General features: G+C 39.7%; 1 protein-coding gene across 2 annotated transcripts in view; it reads right to left on the minus strand.

Annotated features, from left to right (window-relative positions):
- CHRDL1 (chordin like 1) overlaps positions 1-12,428 on the minus strand; it is a 448,603-nt gene that overhangs the window by 164,778 nt on the left and 271,397 nt on the right. The window lies entirely within an intron of this gene.

A 12,428-nucleotide genomic window follows, 5' to 3' on the forward strand; every position in this document is an offset into this window, starting at 1 on the left:
AGCTTTTATTATGTTGAGGAATGTTCCTTCTATTCCTGCTTTCTGGAGAGTTTTTTTTTTTTATCATAAATGAATGTTGAATTTTGTCAAAGTCTTTCTCTGCATCTACTAAACTAATCATATGGCTTTTATTTTTCAATTTGTTAATGTGGTGTATTACATTGCTTGATTTGCAGGTATTGAAGAATCCTTGCATCCCTGGGATAAAGCCCACTTGGTCATGATGCATGATCTTCTTAATGTGTTGCTGGATTCTGATTGCTAGAATTTTGTTAAGGATTTTTGCATCTATGTTCATCAGTGATATTGGCCTGTAGTTTTCTTTTTTTGTGGCATCTTTGTCAGGTTTTGGTATTAGGGTGATGGTGGCCTCATAGAATGAGTTTGGAAGTTTACCTTCCTCTGCAATTTTCTGGAAGAGTTTGAGTAGGATAGGTGTTAGCTCTTCTCTCAATTTTTGGTAGAATTCAGCTGTGAAGCTGTCTGGACCTGGGCTTTTGTTTGCTGGAAGATTTCTGATAACAGTTTTAATTTCTGTGCTTGTGATGTGTCTGTTAAGATTTTCTATTTTTCCCTGGTTCAGTTTTGGAAAGTTGTACTTTTCTAAGAATTTGTCCATTTCTTCCAAGTTGTCCAATTTATTGGCATATAATTGCTGATAGTAGTCTGTTATGATCCTTTGTATTTCTGTGTTGTCTGTGATCTCTCCATTTTCATTTCTGATTTTATTGATTTGATTTTTCTCCATTTGTTTCTTGATGAGTCTGGCTAATGGTTTGTCAATTTTATTTATCCTCTCAAAGAACCACGTTTTGGCTTTGTTGGTTTTTGCTATGGTCTCTTTTGTTTCTTTTGCATTTAATTCTGCCCTACTTTTTAAGATTTCTTTCCTTCTACTAACCCTGGGGTTCTTCATTTATTCCTTTTCTAGTTGCTTTAGGTGTAGAGTTAGGTCATTTATTTGACTTTTTTCTTGTTTCTTGAGGTATGCCTGTATTCCCCTTGCGACTGCTTTTATAGTGTCCCACAGGGTTTGGGTTGCTGTGTTTTCATTTTCATTGGATTCTATGCATATTTTGATTTCTTTTTTTATTTCTTCTGTGATTTGTTGGTTATTCAGCAGCATGTTGTTCAGCTTCCATATATTGGAATTTTAAATAGTTTTTCTCCTGTAATTGAGATCTAATCTTACTGCACTATGTTCAGAAAAGATGCTTGCAATGATTTCAATTTTTTTGAATTTACCAAGGCTAGATTTATGGCCTAGGATGTGATCTATCCTGGAGAAGGTTCGGTGTGCACTTGAGAAAAAGGTGAAATTCATTGTTTAGGGGTGAAATTCCTATAGATATCATTTAGGTCTAACAGGTATATTTTATTATTTAAAATTTGTGTTTTCTTGTTAATTTTCTGTTTAGTTGATCGATCCATAGGTGTGAATGGGGTATTAAAGTCTCCCACTATTATTGTGTTACTGTTAATTTCCCCTTTCATACTTGTTAGTATTTGTCTTATGTTTTGCGGTGCTCCTATGTTGGGTGCATATATATTTATAATTGTTATATCTTCTTCTAGAATTGATCCTTTGATCATGATGTAGTGTCCTTTTTTCTCTCTTTTCACAGCCTTCGTTTTAAAGTCTGTTTTATTTGATATAAGTATTGCTACTCCTGCTTTCTTTTGGTCTCTATTTACATGGAATATCTTTTTCCAGCCCTTCACTTTCAGTCTGTATGTGTCCCCTGTTTTGAGGTGGGTCTCTTGTAGACAACGTATATGGGGTCTTGTTTTTGTATCCATTCAGGCAGTCTTTGTCTTTTGGTTGGGGCATTCAACCCATTTACATTTAAGGTAATTATTGATAAGTATGATCCCATTGCCATTTACTTTATTGTTTTGGGTTCGAGTTTATACACCCTTTCTGTGTTTCCTGTCTAGAGAAGATCCTTTAGCATTTGTTGGAGAGCTGGTTTGGTGGTGCTGAGTTCTCTCAGCTTTTGCTTGTCTGTAAAGCTTTTCATTTCTCCTTCATATTTGAATACCTTGCTGGGTACAGTAATCTGGGCTGTAGGTTATTTTCTTTCATCTCTTAAAGTATGTCCTGCCATTCCCTCCTGGCCTGAAGAGTTTCTATTGAAAGATCAGCTGTTATCCTTATGGGAATCCCCTTGTGTGTTATTTCTTGTTTTTCCCTTGCTGCTTTTAATATTTGTTCTTTGTGTTTGATCTTTGTTAAGTTGATTAATATGTCTTGGGGTATTTCACCTTGGGTTTATCCTGTTTGGGACTCTCTGGGTTTCTTGGACTTGGTTGAAAATTTCCTTCACCATTTTAGGGAAGTTTTCAACTATTATCTCCTCAAGTATTTTCTCATGGTCTTTCTTTTTGTCTTCTTCTTCTGGGACTCCTATGATTCAAATGTTGGGGTGTTTAACATGGCCCTGGAAGTCTCTGAGATTGTCCTCATTTCTTTTAATTCGTTTTTCTTTTTTCCTCTCTGATTCATTTATTTCTACCATTCTATCTTCTACTTCACTAATCCTATCTTCTACCTCCATTATTCTAAGATTTGTTCCCTCCAGATTGTTTTTGATTTCATTTATTGCATTATTCATTATATACTCACTCTTTTTTATTTCTTCTAGGTCCGTGTTAAATCTTTCTAGCATCTTCTCAATCCTTGTCTCCAGGCTATTTATCTGTGATTCCATTTTGATTTCAAGATTTTGGATCATTTTCACGATCATTATTCAGAGTTCTTTATCAGTTAGATTCCCTATCTCTTCCTCTTTTGTTTGGTTTGGTCGCCATTTATCCTGTTCCTTTACCTGCTTGGTATTCCTCTGTCTCTTCATCTTGTTTATATTGCTGTGTTTGGGGTGGCCTTTCTGTATTCTGTCATTTTGTGGAGTTCTCTTTATTGTGGGTGGGGTTGTATGGGAGGCTTGTCAAGGTTTCCTGGTTAAGGAAGCTTGTGTCGGTGTTCTGGTTGGTGGAGCTGGATTTCTTCTCTCTGGAGTGTAATGAAGTGTCCAGTAATGAGTTATGAGATGTCAATGGGTTTGGAGTGACTTTGGGCAGCCTGCATATTGAAGCTCAGGGCTGTGTTCCTGTGTTGCTGGAGAATTTGTGTGGTATGTCTTGCTCTGGTACTTGTTGGCCCTTGGGTGGTGCTTGGTTTCAGTATAGGTATGGAGGAGTTTGATGAGCTCCTGTCGATTAATGTTCCCTGGAGTCAGGAGTTCTCTGGTGTTCTCAGGATTTGGACTTAAGCCTCCTGCTTCTGGTTTTCAGTCTTATTTTTACAGTAGCCTCAAGACTTCTCCATCTATATAGCACTGTTGATAAAACACCTCCTTTCGAGGACAATGAGCTGCTTTTCTGGGTGCCTGACGTCCTCTGCTGGCATTCAAAAGTTGTGTTGTGAAGTTTACTCAGCGTTTAAATGTTCTTTTGATGAATTTGTTGGGGAGAAAATGGTCTCCCTGTCCTATTCCTCCACCATCTTAGAACCACCTCCCACCTTCTCTCTTTAGAGGTTCGATTAGAAGAAGAGTGATGTCTGATTATATTCATGACCCAGAACCCATTCTCAAGCAGAGACAGCCAAACCAGTAATATTTAGAAAAACAACCAAAAAATGACTGCATTTAGCTGTGCAGTGGAACTCTGCTGCTTGTTCATGGTTAAATATTAATATCTCAGCTGTTTCTAGCCATCTGACTGACAGGCTACAGATCTGGATAAATGATCTTCCACAAACTCAATTTTGCTGTCTGCTTCTTGGAAGAAAGAAAAAGAGTTATCTTCATATTAAGAGTTAGTGAAACCAGGGGCTTTTAGCTGTATCTAGTGCATTCAAAGTCCAAAGAAGCCTATATGAAATTTAAGTTCTAGATGGTTGGAGCTAAAAGGAACATATAGGTTTCACCTCTTTTCCTTGTATTGTAGATGAGGAACTGGAGACCCAGAGAAGGAAGGAGACCCATCCAAAGTCACACAGTTGAGCTACTGGCATAGTCAGACCTTGACCTGGATTGCAGCCATCACCCTTATTTTAAATTAAATTATTTGTATTTCTAAATTTTTATTAGAGTATAGTAACTTTACCACCCTTGTTTTATATGAGTGAGGGTGAGGCCCAGAGATTTGTCAAAAGTCACAAGGCCAGAGATGGCAAAAAGCCTGGGTTGATATGTATGCTTTGCCTCCATAGCTCATATTCATAGCCAAAGGAATTGACTAGATAGCTTATACATGCAGGGGTTTCTTACCTCAGGTCACAAGCTCAGTTGTGTGAAAGTGAAAGTGAAGTCAGTCGTGTCTGACTCTTTGAGACCCCATGGACTGTAGCCTGCCAGGCCTCTCCATCCATGGGATTTTCCAGGCAAGGATACTGGAGTGGGTAGCCATTTCCTTCTCCAGGGGATCTTCCCGACCCAGGGGTCAAACCCAGATCTCCCACATTGCAGGCAGACTCTTTACCATCTGAGCCACCAGGGAATCCCAGTTGTGTAGGAAAATTAATTTTCTTAAATCTCCCATGCATTCGTGTGTGCTAAGTCACTTCAGTCACGTCCAACTCTGTGACCCCATGGACTGTAGCCTGCCAGCCTCCTCCACCCATGGGATTTTCCAGGCAAGAATACTGGAGTGGGTTTCCATGCCCTCGTTCAAGGCATCTTCCCCAACTAGGGATTGAATCCATGTCTACTTACATCTCTTAAATTTTCCACAATGAAACCTAATTTCTATATCGAATGTTCCTTCAGGCCAGTAGTAGACTCTCAATCTTAGTCACTTCTAGTTCTCTCAGTCATTTCCAGCCCTCTTCTTTCTCCTGAGTTGTATGTAAGTTCAGAGGCATTTCAGAGTTTGCCCAGAATGGGGCTGGGGAGATGTGTGGGCTGGGGGGTAGGGGTGGAGATGCTAGCTTCTACTCACAAGTGCAGCATCCTCTCTGGTCCTTGGCTGTGGATTCAAGGCAACTGTTGCACTGGCCTTTCTTCTCCAGGTCCAGCTCTCTCTCAGCTACTTTCATATCCCTCGGGCCCATGGGACACAGGATGTCCTCCTTTGTCTCTTCAGAGCTGCAAGAAATTCAGAGAGGCTGCCTCAGACCCATCTGGAGACATTTCTTCCAACTCCACACAATGTGGACTATGGCAAACTGCTACTCTTATGCCCTTCCCAGGCCCACAGGACCAGTTTCCTCTTGGGTTCCCTAAACTAGTGGGGAAGTTCATGGTTCCTTCTGCCCCCAGGATCCCTCTCAGTGAAGTGTCAGACACAAGATCCTCATGCAGGGCTTGCTATGCTGACTCACTACCAGTCTCTTCACTGCCTCTCTGACTTCCCCATTTGCAAGATCTTTACATTGATGTGAGAAGGCAGAAGAGTCTTGTCCCCATATCTTCTGTTTAATGTCCAAAGTCTCAGCCCAAGGGAGAAGGAAATTCAAGGCATTTTACTCTCACTCACAGACTTAGAGTGTTGGTGTTGGGGTGGGGGAAAGGATGGGGGAGAGGATAGTTAGGGAGTTTGGGAAGGTCATGTACACTCTGCTATATTTAAAATGGATAACCAACAAGGACCTACAGTATAGCACAGAGAACCCTGCTCAATGTCATGTGGCAGCCTGGATGGGAGGGGTGTTGGGGGGCAGAATGGGTTCGTGCGGCTGAATCACTTCACTGTTCACCTGAAACTGCCACAGCATTGTTGTGATTAATAAGCTATACCCCAATACAAAATAAAAAATAAAAAAAAAACCTGTTTCTCTCAAATGGTTATGTCTTCTGTAAGCTTGTTGCTATTTAATATTTTTAATGTGTCCTTAAGTTCACAGAAATGGATTCATCAATATCCTTGCTTTAAGTGACACCTTATCATCATTCCACACGTGGCCCTCTTTGATTTAACTAGCTATTTAGTTTTAATAATGGTAATAGACACTCCAAACACCCCCACTCAAAACAAAAACTAGAAATTTAGAACCTTAATAATAACCTACATCTAGCCATGTGACCGTGAACCGTGAACTTCCAGATGTTCAAGCTGGTTTTAGAAAAGGCAGAGGAACCAGAGATCAAATTGCCAACATCAGCTGGATCATCAAAAAAGCAAGAGAGGTCCAGAAAAACATCTATTTCTGCTCTATTGACTAAGCCAAAGCCTTTGACTGTGTGGATCACAATAAACTGTGCAGAATTCTGAAAGAGATGGGAATACCAGACCACCTGATCTGCCTCTTGAGAAACCTATATGCAGGTCAGGAAGCAACAGTTAGAACTGGACATGGAACAACAGACTGGTTTCAAATAGGAAAAGGAGTATGTCAAGGCTATATATCGTCACCCTGCTTATTTAACTTATATAAACAGTACATCATGAGAAACGCTGGGCTGGAAGAAGCACAAGCTGGAGTCAAGATTGCTGGGAGAAATATCAATAACCTCAGATATGCAGATGACACCACCCTTATGGCAGAAAGTGAAGAGGAGCTAAAAAGCCTCTTGATGAAAGTGAAAGTGGAGAGTGAAAAAGTTGGCTTAAAGCTCAACATTCAGAAAATGAAGATCATGGCATCCGGTCCCATCACTTCATGGGAAATAGACGGGGAAACAGTGGAAACAGTGTCAGACTTAATTTTTGGGGCTCCAAAATCACTGCAGATGGTGACTGCAGCCATGAAATTAAAAGACGCTTACTCCTTGGAAGGAAACTTATGACCAACCTAGATGGCATATTGAGAAGCAGAGACATTACTTTGCCGACTAAGGTCCGTCTAGTCAAGGCTATGGTTTTTCCTGTGGTCATGTATGGATGTGAGAGTTGGACTGTGAAGAAAGCTGAGCACCGAAGAATTGATTCTTTTGAACCGTGGTGTTAAAGAAGACCCTTGAGAGTCCCTTGGACTGCAAAGAGATCCAACCAGTCCATTCTGAAGGAGATCAGCCCTGGGATTTCTTTGGAAGGAATGATGCTAAAGCTAAAACTCCAGTACTTTGGCCACCTCATGTGAAGAGTTGACTCATTGGAAAAGACTCTGATGCCAGGAGGGGTTGGAGGCAGGAGGAGAAAGGAACGACAGAGGATGAGATGGCTGGATGGCATCACTGACTCAATGGACATGAGTCTGAGTGAACTCCGGGAGTTGGTGATGGACAGGGAGGCCTGGCGTGCTGTAATTCATGGTGTCACAAAGAGTCAGACACAACTGAGCGACTGAACTGAACTGAGCCGTGTGACCTTCCCCTCATTGTATCCCTGCTTCCCGTTGCCAACCTCACCTGATGTGACCATGATCTTGAATCCCATGCTCATTATGCTTTTGCTTCTGTGTTGATTAAACTTTAATACATTTACATGTATGATAGAAAGTAATTTACTTCTAAAGCCACGATTGTTTTTAATTTTATGAAAAAGGCATCGTGTCTTATGAAAATCTTCTTGGACTTCGTGTTTTTTTTTTTTCACCTGATATATTGCTAACTTCCTCAACATTGTTGTGCAAAGATCACTTATTTTGATGGCTGTACAATGTTCCACCAGTGAAGAATATGACAGCTTACTCCTCCAGGCTCCGCAGTGACTGCCATTTGGTTTGTTTCTATGTGAACTTTAAAAGCCAGGAGTTCACTCTTTCCCTTCATCCACTATTTATGCTGTGGTGTCCCTACTTGGAAGCAATGGATACTGATGCTAAGCGAATCAGCCTGAATGAGAAAGGTAATGGAAGAACAGGAAACACCTAGATGGAAAAGGCAACTTTGGTTAATACTTGCAGATGCAAACTCAAAGTTTTTTTTACCTAATCAAACCCTAAGCATGGCATTCACTGGTCAAAAGGAAGAATCGGTGGTGTGTGGGGAGAGGAGGGGCAGGGATGGTTCTTTGAAGCTGAGCCTGGGTACTGAGAACTTATTTTGTAAGAATAGAATATATAGTAAAAATACTGTATATCACTTGGCCGATTTTCTCCCCCTCTTTCTTCTCCTGACAATTTTGCTCAGAAGTCAGGATGGGGGGGTAGGGAAAATTTAAGAAAGAATGTGGTTCCTGGCTCTCCATTACCATGAGTATCCTTTAGTCATGTTTTAGAGTATCTCCCCATTTACTAAAGAACACTGACTCTGCTAAAGTTATACTATCATTAGTGCCAATGCAACCCAATCTTGATTTCTTAACATATTTCCCTTTCTCTGTCACAATTAAGTACCCATTGATACTGACAAGTGCCACTGAGAGGCAAAATACTGAAAATGAAGAATTTTACTGAAGATTCTGGGTGTGAAATATGTTTATAAAAGGAAGGAAGGTGATTTATATGGTTTACAAAATTAAAGATGGGGTTTGCTGTGAGGATCTTCTGTCCATTTAGTCTATGGCTTGAAGGGAAGTGAAGTCGCTCAGTTGTGTCTGACTCTTTGCAACCCCATGGACAGTAGCCTACCAGGCTCTGCCATCCATGGGATCTTCCAGGCAAGAATACTGGAGTGGGCTGCCATGATTTAAGGAAAAGATCAGGCGACTTGTTGGTAGGGAGGGGTGTATGATACTCACTGTGTATCTTCAGCCAATGCATAGCCAGCTGTTGATTTCTACTCCTTTAATTTAACTTCCAATGTCAATACAAAGGTTATTCTTCAGATTGACACCATGAGCTTAAGCTCCAAGAGGCATTTATTGGCAAATAGGTGCGTCAGAGGAGAAAAAAGGTTGAAAATTATTGAGGGATACTATTTTTCATTCATCTCTCACCAACATAGGAGTTATCAAAAAAGTAGAGGGAGAAGTATTGGGTGAGCCAAAAAGGTTTGTTCAGGTTTTTCGCTAACATCTTACAGAAAAACCCAAACAAACTTTTAGGCCAACTCATAGAAATATGCTACTGATAATGATAAATATATATATATATATATATATATACACACACACAGTTCCGGGTGAGAGACATGTGTGTGTGTGTTCAGTAGTTGTGTCCGACTCTTTGTGACTCCATGGATGCCAGGCTTCCCTGTCCTTCACCATCTCCAGGAGCTTACTCAAACTCATGTCCATTGAGTAGGTGATGCTATCTAACCATCTCATCCTCTGTCGTCCCCATATCCTCCTGCCTTTAATCTTTCCCAACATCAGGGTCTTTTCCAACAAATCAGCTCTTCACATCAGGTGGCCAAAGTATTGTAGCTTCAGCTTCAGCATCGGTCCTTCCAATGAATATTCAGGATTGAATTCCTTTAGGATTGACTGGTTTGATCTCCTTGAAGTCCAAGGGACTCAAGAGTCTTCACCAATGCCACAGTTCAAAAGCATCAATTCTTCAGAGCTCAGCTTTCTTTATGGTCCAACTGTCACATCCATACATGACTACTGGAAAAGCCATAGATTTGACTATATGAACCTTTGTCAGCAGAGTGATAATACATACAGATTAATTTCAAAGTTACTACACCTTTTAAAAGTACAGTGTTTTAAACACTTTGTATTATTGTAAGTATATCTTAATGCACTTTTTATTTTGGAATAATTTTATATTTACATAAGAGTTGCAAAGACAACACAGTGAGTTCTCATATAGCTTTCACTCAGTTTCCACTAATGCCAGTATCTTACACAGCTATAGCACATTCTCCAAAATGAAGAGATTAATGTTATTGGTATATTACTATTAAATAAACTTCAGCATTTATTCGTATTTCATCAGTTTTTCAACTAATAGCCTTTTTCAGTTCCAGGCATCCATCCAGGATACATCACAACTAACCAATACAGTATTGTAAAGTAAAAAAATAATATTAAAATGTCCTTTCAGGATCAAACAAATTAAAAAATCTGTAATACCCACCACAAAGATATATGTGTATCTAACACTCAATAAATATTTATTGATAAGTTAAAAAATAAATAAATCAATAGAAAGAACCAACCAATTAGAGAAACAGTTGAGAGAAGGCCCTTCATTCCTAAAGCAAATTACTCATTGGATTTTGCAGTTGTGTGTGTTTCTCAGGGAATGACAGTAAGGAAGAGTGGGTGGTGGGAGGTTGGGAATAATTAACTAACTGATTAATTAAGGGAGGCTTTTTTTCATATTTTTTAGGAGCCACAAATGTTATCAAGAGTGCAGAAGAATACAAAGAGCCCCAAAATGAATCCAAATTGCATCTGACTCTCAGAGCACCCATCCTCATTTCTGCCTACCCTGACTCTACTGCCATAACAGTTAACAATATTTTGTTAACACCAAAAACAGTTCTTTGGGGGAATTCCCTGGTGGTCCACTGGCTAGGACCCCACACTCTCTCTTTGAAGGGCCTGGGTTCAGGGAACTAAAATTCCACAAGTGGTGCAGGAAAAAAAAATTCTTTTGTTGGACTATCTCCATCTTATCTTAGCAGGTAAATAACTACCAGGAAATCTCCATCTCAGTGGCCAAGTGAGAGAGAGAAAAAAAAATCACCATGAACTCAAGAGTAGGAAACAAAAATATAAGAATCTTCCTATCTGTAACGCCCAGATTAGTTGTTGGGTTGCTCAGTCCTGTCCGACTCTTTGTGATCCTGAGGACTGCAGCATGCCGGATTTCCCTGTCCTCCACTGTCTCCCAGAGTTTGCTCAAGTTCATGTCCATTGAGTCAGTGATGCTATCCTGACACCCCAATTAGACCCCAATGCAAAGTTTCTTCTTTCCTCCTTCCCTCTCTCACCTACCTTCCTTTCTTTCCCTCCTTTCCCCCTTCCCTTCCTTCTGTTCTTTTTCTCTTTTTCCTTTTCCTCCATCTCTCATTTTTTCCCTTGCTCTCCCTTTCTATTTTTGTGTGTTTAGAGGAGACTTTTTAAACGAGTCCAATAATCTTATACAGTTTTGTCAGAAGGACTTTTTCCCTGAGGATCAACGTGCAGGCCAAGCTCAGGAAAATGTGTAATCATGGTGTAAGGAGGCACAGTGATTTAGAGGAAATTTTGGACCATGAGTTAGTAAATTTGGGTTTCAGTCTAAACACTGTTACTTGACAGCTATGTGACTTTCTTGAATTCATTCCCTGGCTCTCTGCTTCCATTCATCATCTATAAAATGGGAGAGTTTTACTTAACTTTATTCATCTCAAGGAACTGCTTTGAGAAGCAAATGAGATAATGCATGTGAGATAATGTATGGACTCTTCCTTTGGGGGCAAAGGGACGAAAAAGCTATTCTAGGTAAGCGGCACTTATTAATAAAAATAAGAAGGTGATTGTGTGCCAATCAGACTGAGCTGATTCTCCATCAAGCTTTGTTCTCAAAGCTGAATGTTGGCATTCTTGGTTTCATTCAAAAATGTCTCAAGCTTTCTGTGTTGCTTGTGCTAAGATGACAAATTGATTGTGACCTGTTAAGATTTTAGATGTTTCCATTTCCAAAACAAGGCATCAGATGTATAAAATGAAAAGAAGAGAATAGCAAATTTGGGCTTTGTCTTCCCATCACCCAAAGAATTCGCTGAGAAGTGAAAAATTAAATCAAATACAGGCTTTGACTCTGTGTAACCAAGCAAATAGCTCTAAGTGACTTTTTCATTGTATTGACTAGATCTTCTGGTTGTTTGGAGGTCATAAGAGCCTATTTGTGTACCAATTCTGTATTAACATAGTCAAGGAGATTGCAGCGCTAAGAATTCCCTTGGAAAATGGACTCCCCCCCCCATCTTCCATTCACAACATATATTTGATGTGAGAAAGATTTCAGTTGATTTGAAAATACTCTAATTACAGTAAATTGTTTGGTCTTTATTCTGTACTTCTTATCTCCTTTCCTGAAATGTTAATGCTTTGACCCATTTTTCAGCTGCTTCAGAAGCATAAATAAAAATGCTGATTATCCTCACTGATTTCCTATCCCCCAATGCTCCTGAAAGGTACATTTTGTGTCTGTGTTACAGCTCATAAGTGCAAAAGAAAAAAAAATTGTTGCTGCTGGACTCTAGATATGTGATAATAAGCAGATCATCTTGGCTCAAATTTGAACTCCTTCATACATTAAATAATATTTATGCATTATCTAATATTTATTAAGCAGTAGGGTTCAAAATAAATGCATATGTGCTAGAATGATGGTTATGGAATAATTATAATTATGATAGTAATATACACCATCATGGAGCTAAATATGCTTGATTTCATTCACTCTCACAACACCCCCTCTTTTTCTATTTGACTACGTTGCTCAGCCTATGGGATCTTAGTTTCCCGACCAGGGACCTAACCCACACCCCATGAGTGGAAGCACAGAGTCTTAACTGCTGGGAGGCTAGGGAATTCCCAACACTTCCCTTTTTATCCCCATTCTACAGATGAGGAAATTAAGTCTCAAATGGGTTAAGTAATAACTCAGTTAAGGTCAAATAATGAGAAAGCTAAGATTTGAACTGAGATCACAGTGGCTA

The sequence above is a fragment of the Budorcas taxicolor genome, chromosome X (assembly GCF_023091745.1).
Source record: "Budorcas taxicolor isolate Tak-1 chromosome X, Takin1.1, whole genome shotgun sequence".
In the NCBI taxonomy this organism is placed as follows: domain Eukaryota; kingdom Metazoa; phylum Chordata; class Mammalia; order Artiodactyla; family Bovidae; genus Budorcas; species Budorcas taxicolor.